The sequence below is a fragment of the Rana temporaria genome, chromosome 1, assembly GCF_905171775.1.
Source record: "Rana temporaria chromosome 1, aRanTem1.1, whole genome shotgun sequence".
Taxonomy (NCBI): Eukaryota; Metazoa; Chordata; class Amphibia; order Anura; family Ranidae; genus Rana; species Rana temporaria.
The window spans coordinates 153,881,619-153,895,531 of NC_053489.1; positions in this window are offsets into that span (position 1 = coordinate 153,881,619).

Here is a 13,913-nt window from a genome sequence, read left to right on the forward strand (position 1 = left end):
GTACAGGCAACTCACATTTAGCGAGGTAAAAGTAGGCATTGGAAGGGTTCCAAACATGGAAGGGATCATTGGGTCAATCATTCCTTTCCTGGTCCTGAATCATCACACACTGCTGATGAATGGAAAGAAACCGACCGAGGTGAAGGAACTTCAGAGCGAGGCCTGGATCGCAGTTGGTCTGGTCAGCAAGGTCACTGGCAAGCGATGCGTTTCGTGAGCGTGCAGACTGTGTGTGACGTGGCAGTCACGCTCCTTCATCAAGCTCTGCTGTGCTGCTTCAGACTTTGGCTGCTCCAGTCTTAATAAATGTCAACCAATCAAATTTTGTAAAATTTAAGGGAACAAGTTGAAATTAGAAGCTGATTGGTTATTATGCACAGCTGCTCCAGTTTCTGCTTGATCTAGTTTTACTAAATGCCACCATTTTAATGTCTCTTTAACCTTCCCTTTACCCATATTAGTCCTATAAATGCACTTGTAAGACACTAAAATTAATAATATATTGTCTGTATTTTAGAGACTGTTACTGATATGAATGATTCCATGTTTTCTGTGAAGTGCTGTGAAGTAAATAAATAGATAAATCTATCTGACTGTACTCTTTTTGAATTATACTTTTACAGTAGAGTAATTTGTCTCATTTTTCCACTGTAGCGGGAAAGAGGATTGTATTTAATTGCTCAGTTTATCTGGCTCACTTATAAAGTAGTCTGTATTCATGAATACATAACTTTTTACAATTTGACCAGTAGTAAGAAGGATGAGCTTATTATTTTCTATTATTATTTTTATCTCTTTCCATTTTGCTGTCTCAGGTTTCCTTTTCTGATTGTGTATAGCAAACCAATCTCAGCATTAAGAATAAAATGCATTAGGGGATTTTGGTGTTCTTAAAGCAGTCTTATGAATTCTGTGCAAAGGCAAAAAAAAATCAAGTTGACCCTTCTGTTGTTGATATTGGATGTGGTATGTCATTCAAGATCTGCTGAGCACACACTGAAGCTCAGCTAAAATTGATTTCCTTTTTTGTAGAGAAATAAAAAAGCAGCTGGCATTAAAATGAACGTCCTTCTTTCAATTTTCCTTTTCCACTGGAGCATTCAGTGAATGTAGCAAGTATAATAGGCTGAAGTAAACAGTGTCAGCTTCTGTTATATCAAGAGGTCTTTTAAACCCAGCAGACAGTATCTGGAAACCAACAAATTGTGTCAGTTAGAGAAAATTAGTTGGTTTCCCAACAAGTGTTTTGACAATGTTGTGAAGAAGTATAGGAAAATGGCTTGCTAATTATTGCATCTTCTGCATACACTATCAGGATTTTGTTTCATTAATGAGCAAAAATAGCAGCCTCAGTGAAAATTATCCTAGAAAATAATCATTATGAAAATTAGCACTACAGCTATAGACCCTGATGGGTTTCTTCATGGGAATTTATAAGTTGCTAGGATAAGCAGCTGCTACAGAGCTAAATAAAAGATTAAATCAATATCATATCAACAAATTTATATCCGATGCTTACTGTGGGACAATGATTCACATTAAAAAAATCCATCAATTTGACATTGCAGTAAATTAATTAAATTGCTAAGGTTTTCTGTAGAAATATTAAACACGCCAAATGATTTTATGAGCTGACGAACAAAGGTTTTTAGCAACATGTCTACTGTATATCTATACATATGAACATGGTTACCAAGTGGCAGGCATTCTTTTAATGCAGTTGTTAATAACATTTGGAGGGTATTTTCCTTCTGTGAAAAAAATGTCTCTTTGTTTCATTATGCAGTTGAAACTTGTGTGATGTCTGGGGGGGGGGGGGGGGGGGCTGTACTGCATTCTCATTTATTTTATGGGTGACCATCAGATGTTCTTATTTACTAACACAATCTAAAATCACACTGGATGTATACTTGGTACTTGGTTTATTGTTATAGTGTATGGTATATATATATATATATATATATATATATATATATATATATATATATATATATATATATATATGTATATATATATATATATATATATATATATATATATATATATATATATATATATATATATATATATATATATATATATATATATATATATATATATATATATATACATACATACATACTGTGTATGTGCACATATTATATATTGTAGTACACAGAGATGCCAAATCTAATTTCTGCTAGATATTGTTAAATCAAATATTTCTACCATTGTATTTCATATTCATATTTCAAGTTTAAAAAGCCCCCAACCTAACCATACAGTACAAGATATATGTTACAAATCTGCATCCCCCTACAGTCAAGTAACTTGTTCAGGTCTAAAACTAAGGTGGAATTTTATATAAGACTGCTTTGTGCAATTATTGAGCATATAAGAAGTGGCTTAGATAAATCCATAAGCTTTTCAACTTACATGTTTTGTTAAGGCATGAAAATACATTAAAGTGCCAGCAGGATACTAAGTACAGAGCAATGAACACATTCACACATAAAAGCGTTTACTTTGGTGCTCTTAGAAGAGAGTAATTGAAAGCTATTTCTCATGTCTCATGGAAACAAACTCTGAGCTGCATTTGCTTTGTTAGTGTAGGTGTTATTAATGTTCTTTCCACATCTATTAAATACAAATTGTCATGCAAATAATCATTTGGAACTAAAAGCTTACTGTAACCCTTTTAATAACAGGTGTGGGGAAATATATTGAATTACAATGTCTATTCTGATCTATAAAAACTCTAGCACTATTCTTGTGAGAACATTTCCCTTTTTATGCAATATTTTTAAGTTTATTTGTACTAAAAGACTTGTTACACTTTTGAGTGTTGATAACATAAATCAACATTTTACCATGTTTTTACCATTTTACTCCTAGTTAATATATATAAAATATGGATAGGCCTAGAAGATGCACTTTTTTGTTAACACAGTTATGTTTGTTCTAGAAAAATAAAGAGTGTACATCTCATAGTGCAGTAACATAGAGAAATATTTAATGTGAATAAAGTAGAATAAAATAATGCATTTGCCAACTAATGGGAAAGGGTGTTCTGTATAAGGCAGGATGCTGAAGCTGATGTGAAGTCCATGTGAGGGACGACTGGCTCCCCACTAAGGCCACAGAGGGGGAGAGGCAATAACTGCTTCTGGAGAATCTGAAGTTGCAAGGAGAAAAGGAGGAAGCCACCAGGGTCCAGGAATCATACTGGAATGATACCTGCTCTACACTGCAATACTCCCCTGTTTACAGGAACATGTTTCAAAGCAATTCAGCTTCTTTGTCAAAGGTTGACAAAGCAGGTGGCATTGCAGTGTGGTTCCTGGATGCCAGGGGTTTGCTTCTTCTCTTCTTGCAGCGTCGGATCCTTCAGCAGCAGCTATTGCCTCTCCCCAGCCTGTGGCCATGTCGGTGACCCAGCCGTCCCTCATATGGACTTCACATCAGCTCCAGCATCCTGCCTCATACCATAGCCCCTTTCCCATTTGTTTTTAAATGCATTATTTTATTGTCCTATAACCACATTAAATCTTTCTCTACGTTACTGTATCAGATATGCTGTCTTTTCTCTCTCGTCTTTTTCTTATACAAATTGCATCGCTCCCCCTTGCAGCTAACCAGTAGCATAACTCCCATTGCCCAGTATCCAGAGAACTGATTTTTGTTTTTGGACTTTACACTTTTTACTTGGATTTTATTAATATGCACTGTTTTGAGTTTTTGAATGTTATCACTTTTCAGATTTTTCAGTCCTTTTAGGGTGTGTTTATTTTTCTTCTACACTTGGACATTATTTACGAATTGCTTTATGCATGTTAGTCTGTGTATTGCATTTTTCAAGGCCAATTTGTTTCCCTGCGAGGCATATGGCTGACTAATTACTTCCCACACATGTTCTGTGGGCGAGCGCAGTTTAGTCCATAGGTTTTTCTAGTAGCTCTTTCTAGCTTTATTTGTTCTAGTGTTAGGATTAAGTTCACCTGCTGGTGGCACTATCCTGTTCTGGGCTGTGTGCTGCAGCTCCAGTGTCCACCAGCAGGTGTCTCCCTGGAGCCAGCAGGCTGCTGGGGGCTACCTAAGGCTTCTCTTCCTTTCCCCGGAGCGTCACGATTTTGGTCCCTGCCTTGCTGCTTATCTTGATCCAGTCTGCACCCCTTTGCATTGCTTCCTCCTCCCTCTGCTCTGTCCCCAGCAATGATCCCCCTTCCTTGCAACCTTGCATTCCTTGTACCCTTGTCCCTAGTTTGGTCTGTGTATATATATTTAGTTGTTCAGGTTCAACAGCTCTTGTGAGTGGGGTTTTTGGTTCTGTTTGGGTAGTTCATGTTTACTGTGTGCTGTGTTTGCTGTGTTCATTGTTTGCTATTTTTTACTGTAAATAAATATCACTTAAATATATATATATCCTTTGTTTGGTCTCAGTTCCCTTGTGTAGCTACATGTCTGGTCTCCTTAGCCGCTGATCCTGACATAATCGTGACGTCCACCAATAACCAAGTGTAGACCAAGTGGCTACACTTGGGAACTCAGAGCCAGTTACTTTGGACTTTTACTTTTCCTTTGTCACAATGCTGAGAGTGCAGGTTATTTGTCGTGTGCAACTTGCAGTAGAGGATAAGAATTTGTGTCATTCACTTTGGCAGGATCTCACTGAGGAGGAGCTGCTTGAAAGCATTTTAGCAGCACATGCTTTAGCTGTTGAGGGTAGAATTTCGATTAGTGAATAGGGATGAGCCAAACATACCCGGGTTCGCTTCGTACCAGAACGTTCGAACAGACCGCGGCTTCGCACGAACATTTAGAACCCCATTGAAGTCTATGGGACTCGAACGTTCGAATTCAAAAACGCTAATTTTAAAGACCAATATTCAATTCAATGTTGGAAAACGTCTTTCAGAACCCGGGTCTTGCCCCAGGGAACATGTATCAATGGAATTTTTTTTTTTTAAAACTGCCTTTTTTCCGGAGCAGCGATTTTAATGATGCTTAAAGTGAAAAAAAATATGAAAAATTCCTTTAAATATCACACCTGCTGTGTGTCTATAGTAGTGGCACGTGTTTAGAAATGTCCCTGCACAACATGAAATTATTATAAGAACAAAGTAATTTAATACTGCTTGCGCACGTGCTGTGTGGCAACAATATCTCGATTATTTTAGGGGTGGTGGGGGGGGCCATTATTTTTTTGTGAAAGCAAAATTGTAGAAAAAAGGGCACCCCTCAAACATACTGTAATTGGAGCGCAACAAAGAGCCACGTGCAAAGTATTGCATCAAAAATTGTTATTAGGCACCCCTGTTACACAGGGGCACAAAAATGTGTCCGTAGGCACAACACAACACTGCGACCCCTCCCAATATCTGTAATTGGAGCGCAACAAGGAGCCACGTGCAAAGTATTGCTTAAAAAATTGTTATTAGGCGCCCCTGTTAGACAGGGGCACAAAAATTGTGCCTTAGGCCACATGCAAAGTATTGCATCAAAAATTGTTATTAGACTCCCCTGTTACACAGGGGCACAAAAAATTGTCCATAGGCACAACACAACACTGCAACCCCTCCCAATATCTGCGTTCAGGTGTTAGTAAACTGCACACACGCAGTAAGAGCGACTGAGTTCAGGTGCTATGTAACAAAACAGACGCAGTCACACCAACTGCGTTCAGGTGTTAGTAAACTGCACACATGCAGTAAGAGCGACTGCGTTCAGGTGCTATGTAACAAAACAGACGCAGTGACACCAACTGCGTTCAGGTGTTAGTAAACTGCACACACGCAGTAAGAGCGACTGCGTTCAGGTGCTATGTAACAAAATAGTCGCAGTGACACCAACTGCGTTCAGGTGGTATTAAACTGCACACGCGCAGTAAGAGCGACTGCGTTCAGGTGCTATGTAACAAAACAGACGCAGTCACACCAACTGCGTTCAGGTGTTAGTAAACTGCACACACACAGTAAGAGCGACTGCGTTCAGGTGCTATGTAACAAAACAGGCGCAGTGACACCAACTGCGTTCAGGTGTTAGTAAACTGCACACACGCAGTAAGAGCGACTACGTTCAGGTGCTATGTAACAAAATAGTCGCAGTGACACCAACTGCGTTCAGGTGGTATTAAACTGCACACGTGCAGTAAGAGCGACTGCGTTCAGGTGCTATGTAACAAAACAGACACAGTCACACCAACTGCGTTCAGGTGGTATTAAACAGCACCTGCGCAGTAAGAGCGACTGCGTTCAAGTGCTATGTAACAGCACACACGCAGTGACACCAATTGCGTTTAGGTGGTATTAAACAGCACCCGCGCAGTAAGAGCGACTGCGTTCAGGTGCTATGTAACAGCACACATGCAGTGACACCAACTGCGTTTAGTTGCTATTAAACAGCACACACGCAGTAAGAGCGACTGCGTTCAAGTGCTATGTAACAGCACAAACGCAGTGACACCAACTGCGTTTAGGTGGTATTAAACAGCACCCGCGCAGTAAGAGCGACTGCATTCAGGTGCTATGTAACAGCACACACGCAGTGACACCAACTGCGTTTAGTTGCTATTAAACAGCACACACGCAGTAAGAGCTACTGCGTTTCTGTGCAATTCAATAGCCCACTTGCATTAACAGCGACTGCGTTTCTGTGCAAATAAATTGCACACGTGCAGTAACAGTAAAAACGTAAAAAACTTTCAAAGCCACACGTGGAGAGAAATAAGCAAACTGAAAAATCATAAACAGCAGCAACTCCCACCCTTGATGGGTGTAAGGAGTATTCCAACGAGTAAAATGCAGTGGAGATGCGATGGATCTATCACCCAATTAATCCCTACCGTAGAGGCACGCACTCTGGTGGGGTTGCTCCTATTCTATGCACGCAAAGCCATAGCCCTCAGCTGGTGCAAACCTACTCCCCCTTCCCTCTCCCTGTGGAAACAACTAATCAACAAAAGCTTAACCCTCTACAAAGACACTTATGCTAACAGAGGTTGCCCTCAAAAATACAACATGGTCTGGTCCAAATGGCTACAGCCTCCTAAGCCCCCTAAATAAACCCGATCTCTGGGATACTCCTTGCCAGATGCTAGTCGTGTACTGCTGAAAATGTAATGTCCATCCCTGATCTGTACATCCAAGATCTGCACTGGTTCATAACCCCAGGAGCCGGTCTACTGTAACCATTATAGTAACCCATATTTCCTGCTTTGTTTTGTATAACTGATTACCAGATGAGATTTTCCTTGCAAGGATTGCTCTGATACCCTTTATGACAAATGTATGTTGTTCTGTTTTTTTGTGTTCTGAAAATCAATAAACAGATAAAAAAAAACCCTCATTGGTTCACACCAATTTTAACAACTTATATCCCATATTCTTGCTCCCCTTTTCCTCCAAACTCTTTTACCACCTGGTCTACAACTGACTAAGCTATAACCTCACTAACAATAACCATCTCGATTCTGTTCAGTCTGGATTTCGCCCTCAACAATCCAGAGAAACTTTTTCACAATAACTTATAATTATGCATCTTTATCTTACCCAGACTTCATAGAATTCACCCTGTGTAAACACACGTGATATAAAAGTCCACATTAGCCATGCTCTTAAAGTCCAAAAAAATCTTCAGTAAAGTTAGGCATATTAAGTTCTTGTGGCTCTGCTGTAATATTACAGCATGTGACTGCTTTGGGCTGCTCCGAGCTCTGTAGGCTGCAAGTTGGTCTGCTTCTCCCTGCCTTCTGGAGACTTCTAGAATGTAGTGGGTGAGAGATTCAAATCAGAAGCCTGAATGCAACTCTAATCCCTTGGGGAAGGTGCCCAGATGGTGACTGGAAGAGTGCATAAATAGTGTGGAGCCTGGGAGAGAAATGTTCATCCCTAGGAGGAGAGGTTCCCAGCTAGAAGGGATGTAGCTCTTCCTGGCAGTCCAGGGGCATGTAATTACAATTCTTGATCTAATATTTCACAGCAGGGCGTTCCAGCCCCCACCGAGACTAACTGTGAGGGCTTACAGTGTTGTGGCAACACCAACACCTAGGTCCCAAATTTCTGCAGAGTATATACGGCAGGCCCCTACTTTCAAACATCCAAATTACAAATGACTCCTACTTGCAAACAGAAGGAGACAACAGGAAGTGAGAGGAAATCTACCCCTAGGAAGGGAAATTCTCTTCTGTAAGAGGTGTCTCCTGTCCACTGATGCTTTATCACAATCCTTGTTTCACAAAAAAAAAAATCATTTGTCATTGGGACAGAAAGTGAGGGGGTGATAACCCTTCTCTATGTTTTCAGAAAAGCTTAAAATTAGATTTTATGGTTGAAGCTACACTTTAACCTCCCTGGCGGTAAACCCAAGCGTGACTCGGGGTTGGTTTTTAATGCTAAGATCGGTATCCCCGAGTCACGCTCGGGGTGGACTTGCAGCGGCGCGGCTTACCTTTCGCTGGATCCACAGGCAAGTTACTCACCTTGTCCTGGATCCAGCGATGCCACCCCGCTGTGTGAGCGAGCGGGTCCTCCTCGCTCGATTCACAGTCTCCCCGTGTGCCGCCGATCTCCGTTCCCTGCGACGTTACGACGCACGGGAGCGGAGAACGCCAAATTCAAAAAAGTAAACAAACACTTTACATACAGTATACTGTAATCTTATAGATTACAGTACTGTATGTAAAAAATACACACCCCCCTTGTCCCTAGTGGTCTGCCCAGTGCCCTACATGTACTTTTATAAAAATAAAAAATGTCATTTCTGCCTAAAAACTGTAGATTGTCCAAAAGTGTCCCTTTATGTCAAAAATGGTTTTAGATCAGCTAGAAAACAGCGATAATAAATTATAATCAATTGCAGAAATGTGCAATAGCGATTTGTGGGGAAATTCGTCATAAAAAAAAAAAATAATGACAGCGACAATTCTGAAACTGAGCACATTTCAGTGATTTTGAGTTGATTACATTATTGAATAATTTTTATTATAATTATATTATTATTTGTTATAATTATTTATAATTATTTATTATATTATAATTTATAATTTTTTTTTTAAAAAAAAATCATACCCGGGATGCCTACAAGACTCTTGCTTGGTCAGATTTAAGTGAGTTATTTCTAAAAATTACAGGCCTACAGTATAAAACGCCAAATTTCCTTGCAAAATAATTGTACCGCTTTTGGTACGTAATTCCAGACAGAATCATACCGCCAGGGAGGTTAAAGAAGTATCAGTTGAAAATTACAAATAGATTCTAGTTAACAACCCACCTGCATACTTCTGTTCAAAGTATATAGGGCCAAAGGGGCTGGTAATGACCTGGGGGGAGGGGGTGGGGTAACCCATGCTATTTTTCTCAGTGATTTTCATCCATATTGCAAGGACCAAACATTACATTAAAGCCGCAAGCAGTCTTTGTAAGCAGACTTTTTTCTTATAGTAATCTTATTTTCTGCAGGGACAGTTCTAAACACGTGCCACTACTATAGACACCCAACAGGTACGATATTTAAAGACATTTTTCATATTTTTTTTCACTTTAAGCATCATTAAAATCGCTGCTCCAGAAAAAACGTCCGTTTTTAAAACTTTTTTTCCATTGATACATGTTCCCTGGGGCAAGACCCGGGTCTCCAAACCCGTTTTCCGACAATAACTTGCATATTGGGCTTTAAAATTAGCACTTTTGAATTCGAACGTTCGAGTCCCATTGACGTGAATTGGGGCTCTAAATGTTCGCGCGAACATTCAGTCCGTTCGAAGGTTCTGGTGTGAATCGAACGGGGGGGTGTTCGGCTCATCCCTACTGTTAACCTCTTGTGCACTAGTATTAAGGCCTCATGGCCCAGAACATTGCTTATGGTGTTCACTTCATGTCCTACTGCTTAACCTTTTTGCAGCCAGGCCCTGTGCTCCTCTTTTAAATCTTAGTTGGCCAGAGAATTTTTAAATTTTTCCATATTTTTTTTATTTTTCCCCATACAGCTTTTAGAGTATGTAAAATACCCCTTAACCACTTAAGACCTGGACCATTATGAAGGTTAAGGACCTTGCCCCTTTTTGTGATTCGGGAATGCGTCGTTTTAAATGACAATTGCGTGGTCGTGTGTCTCCCAAACAAAATTGGCGTCCTTTTTTTCCCAAAAATAGATCTTTATTTTGGTGGTATTTGATCACCTCTGCAGTTTTTATTTTTTGCTCTATAAACAAAAATAAAGCGACAATTTAGAAAAAAATACTATATTTTTTACTTTTTGCTATAATAAATATCCCCAAAAAAGATATAAAAAACATATTTTTTCCTCAGTTTAGGCCGATACGTATTCTTCTACCTATTTTTTGTAAAGAAAATCGCAAAAAGCGTTTGGTTTACGCAAAATGTATAGTGTTTACAAAATAGCGGATAGTTATTAGCCTTTTTATTAAAAACTTTTTTTTACTACTAATGGCGATCAGCGATTTATTTTTGTCACTGCGACATTATGGCGACTGGAAGAGTGCATAAATAGTGTGGAGCCTGGGAGAGAAATGTTCATCCCTAGGAGGAGAGGTTCCCAGCTAGAAGGGATGTAGCTCTTCCTGGCAGTCCAGCTTAAGATTCTGCTAGCTGTGCATAGCTGGGGGCCTATTCTGCTGCAAATTCCTAGAAAGCTAAAATAGGGGTTTCACAAAGGATCAGGTTTGGAGGCTCATTCAGGAGAGTTCTGAGTTCTGCCTGAGTCTGGAGAATGACATCCAAGTCCCAGAGACACTGTGAGTACAGACCTGAGAAAGGGAGACCAGTGACTGTTGCCGCTGTTAACTAGGGATGAGCTTCATGTTCGAGTCAAACCCATGTTCGACTCGAACATCGTATGTTCGATCATTCGTCGAAAGACGAAGGTTACGGGCCGTTCGCGCCAAATTCGAGTGACGTATCACTGCCCATAATTCACTGCGGCATTGCTGGCTGTTGATTGGCCAAGCATGCACTATGACCCACATGCTTGACCAATCACAGCGCCGTCAGTACAGAGAGCCGTAATTGGCCAAAGCCAGGGTGGCTTTGGCCAATTATGGCTCAGGGCTTTAGTATACGCCCCACACTATAAAAGGCCGCCTGCAGGGTGTGTACTGCACTTGTGCCCTGTAGTTTGCACCTAAACCTACTTGGTGTGTACTGCACTTGCTGATGCTGAGTGACTATCCTATTATGCTGACTGAATATCCTTTTCCTCCTCAATGATCTTGCTGATAGCTTGTAAGAACATTGTTGGTTCTGGGCACCGCCACCAGTGGCTAAGGCCCAATTTTTCTGCCCCTGTTTAACAGGGGCGTGTAATTAAAATTTTTGATTAAATACTTTGCAGCGGGCTCATTGCTGCTCTCCAACTAGAGTATCTGTGAGGGGTTGCAGTGTTGTGGCACCATCACCAGTGCCTAAGGCCCAATTTGTTTGCCCCTGTTTAACAGGGGCGTGTAATTAAAATTTTTGATGCAATACTTTGCAGCAGGCTCTTTGCTGCTCTCCAACTAGAGTATCTGTGAGGGGTTGCAGTGTTGTGGCACCAGTGCCTAAGGCCCAATTTTTCTGCCCCTGTTCAACAGGGGCATGTAATTACAATTCTTGATCTAATATTTCACAGCAGGGCGTTCCAGCCCCCACCGAGACTAACTGTGAGGGCTTACAGTGTTGTGGCAACACCAACACCTAGGTCCCAAATTTCTGCAGAGTATATACGGCAGGCCCCTACTTTCAAACATCCAAATTACAAATGACTCCTACTTGCAAACAGAAGGAGACAACAGGAAGTGAGAGGAAATCTACCCCTAGGAAGGGAAATTCTCTTCTGTAAGAGGTGTCTCCTGTCCACTGATGCTTTATCACAATCCTTGTTTCACAAAAAAAAAATCATTTGTCATTGGGACAGAAAGTGAGGGGGTGATAACCCTTCTCTATGTTTTCAGAAAAGCTTAAAATTAGATTTTATGGTTGAAGCTACACTTTAAAGAAGTATCAGTTGAAAATTACAAATAGATTCTAGTTAACAACCCACCTGCATACTTCTGTTCAAAGTATATAGGGCCAAAGGGGCTGGTAATGACCTGGGGGGAGGGGGTGGGGTAACCCATGCTATTTTTCTCAGTGATTTTCATCCATATTGCAAGGATCAAACATTACATTAAAGCCGCAAGCAGTCTTTGTAAGCAGACTTTTTTCTTATAGTAATCTTATTTTGTGCAGGGACAGTTCTAAACACGTGCCACTACTATAGACACCCAGCAGGTACGATATTTAAAGACATTTTTCATTTTTTTTTTCACTTTAAGCATCATTAAAATCGCTGCTCCAGAAAAAACGACCATTTTTAAAACTTTTTTTCCATTGATACATGTTCCCTGGGGCAAGACCCGGGTCTCCAAACCCGTTTTCCGACAATAACTTGCATATTGGGCTTTAAAATTACCACTTTTGAATTCGAACGTTCGAGTCCCATTGAAGTCAATTGGGGTTCTAAATGTTTGCGCGAACGTTCAGTCCGTTCGAAGGTTCTGGTGTGAATCGAACGGGGGGGTGTTTGGCTCATCCCTACTGTTAACCTCTTGTGCACTAGTATTAAGGCCTCATGGCCCAGAACATTGCTTATGGTGTTCACTTCATGTCCTACTGCTTAACCTTCTTGCAGCCAGGCCCTGTGCTCCTCTTTTAAATCTTAGTTGGCCAGAGAATTTTTCAATTTTTCCATAGTTTTTTTATTTTTCCCCATACAGCTTTTAGAGTATGTAAAATACCCCTTAACCACTTAAGACCTGGACCATTATGCAGGTTAAGGACCTTGCCCCTTTTTGTGATTCGGGAATGCGTTGTTTTAAATGACAATTGCGTGGTCATGTGTCTCCCAAACAAAATTGGCGTCCTTTTTTTCCCAAAAATAGATCTTTATTTTGGTGGTATTTGATCACCTCTGCAGTTTTTATTTTTTGCTCTATAAACAAAAATAAAGCGACAATTTAGAAAAAAATACTATATTTTTTACTTTTTGCTATAATAAATATCCCCAAAAAAGATATAAAAAACATATTTTTTCCTCAGTTTAGGCCGATACGTATTCTTCTACCTATTTTTTGTAAAGAAAATCGCAAAAAGCATTTGGTTTACGCAAAATGTATAGTGTTTACAAAATAGCGGATAGTTATTAGCCTTTTTATTAAAAACTTTTTTTTACTACTAATGGCGATCAGCGATTTGTTTTTGTGACTGCGACATTATGGCGGACACATCGGACAATTTTGACACATTTTTGGGACCATTGTCCTTTTCACAGCGAAAAGTGCTATAAAAATGCAATGATTACTGTGAAAATGACAATTGCAGTTTAGGAGTTAACCACTAGGGAGCGCTGAAGGGGTTGAGTGTGACCTCATATGTGTTTCTAACTGTAGGGGGGCGGGGCTGGACGTGTGACATCAGTGATCGTCTTTCCCTATATCAGGGATCACTGACATTGCCACAATAAAGAACGGGAAAGGTGTGTTTACACACACCTCTCCCCGTTCTTCAGCTCCGGTGACTGATCGCAGCTGGGCTTTAAAGAGACACGTACAGGTACGTGCTTGTGCCCAGCCGTGCCATTTTTGCCGACGTATATCGGCGAGAAGGGGTCCTTAAGTGGTTAAGTGGTTAAACCATATATTTACTGAAACCACATGACCAGTAGAATACAAATAAGGTGCTGCTGATTTTTAGAGCACAATATTTGGGCAAATGTTTATCAAAACACTAAAATCATTATTAGCAGATAAAAACAGCACATTTTTCAAAATTCCTACAAAATATAAAAGCTAATCTGTATTGAGTTAATAAATAACAAATCTTAGTAAATTTAAAATTGTGCCTGTAGCGCCCTCTACTTTAGGTAGGAGCTAATAGCAGGATTTTTGTCAGTACAGGTAAATT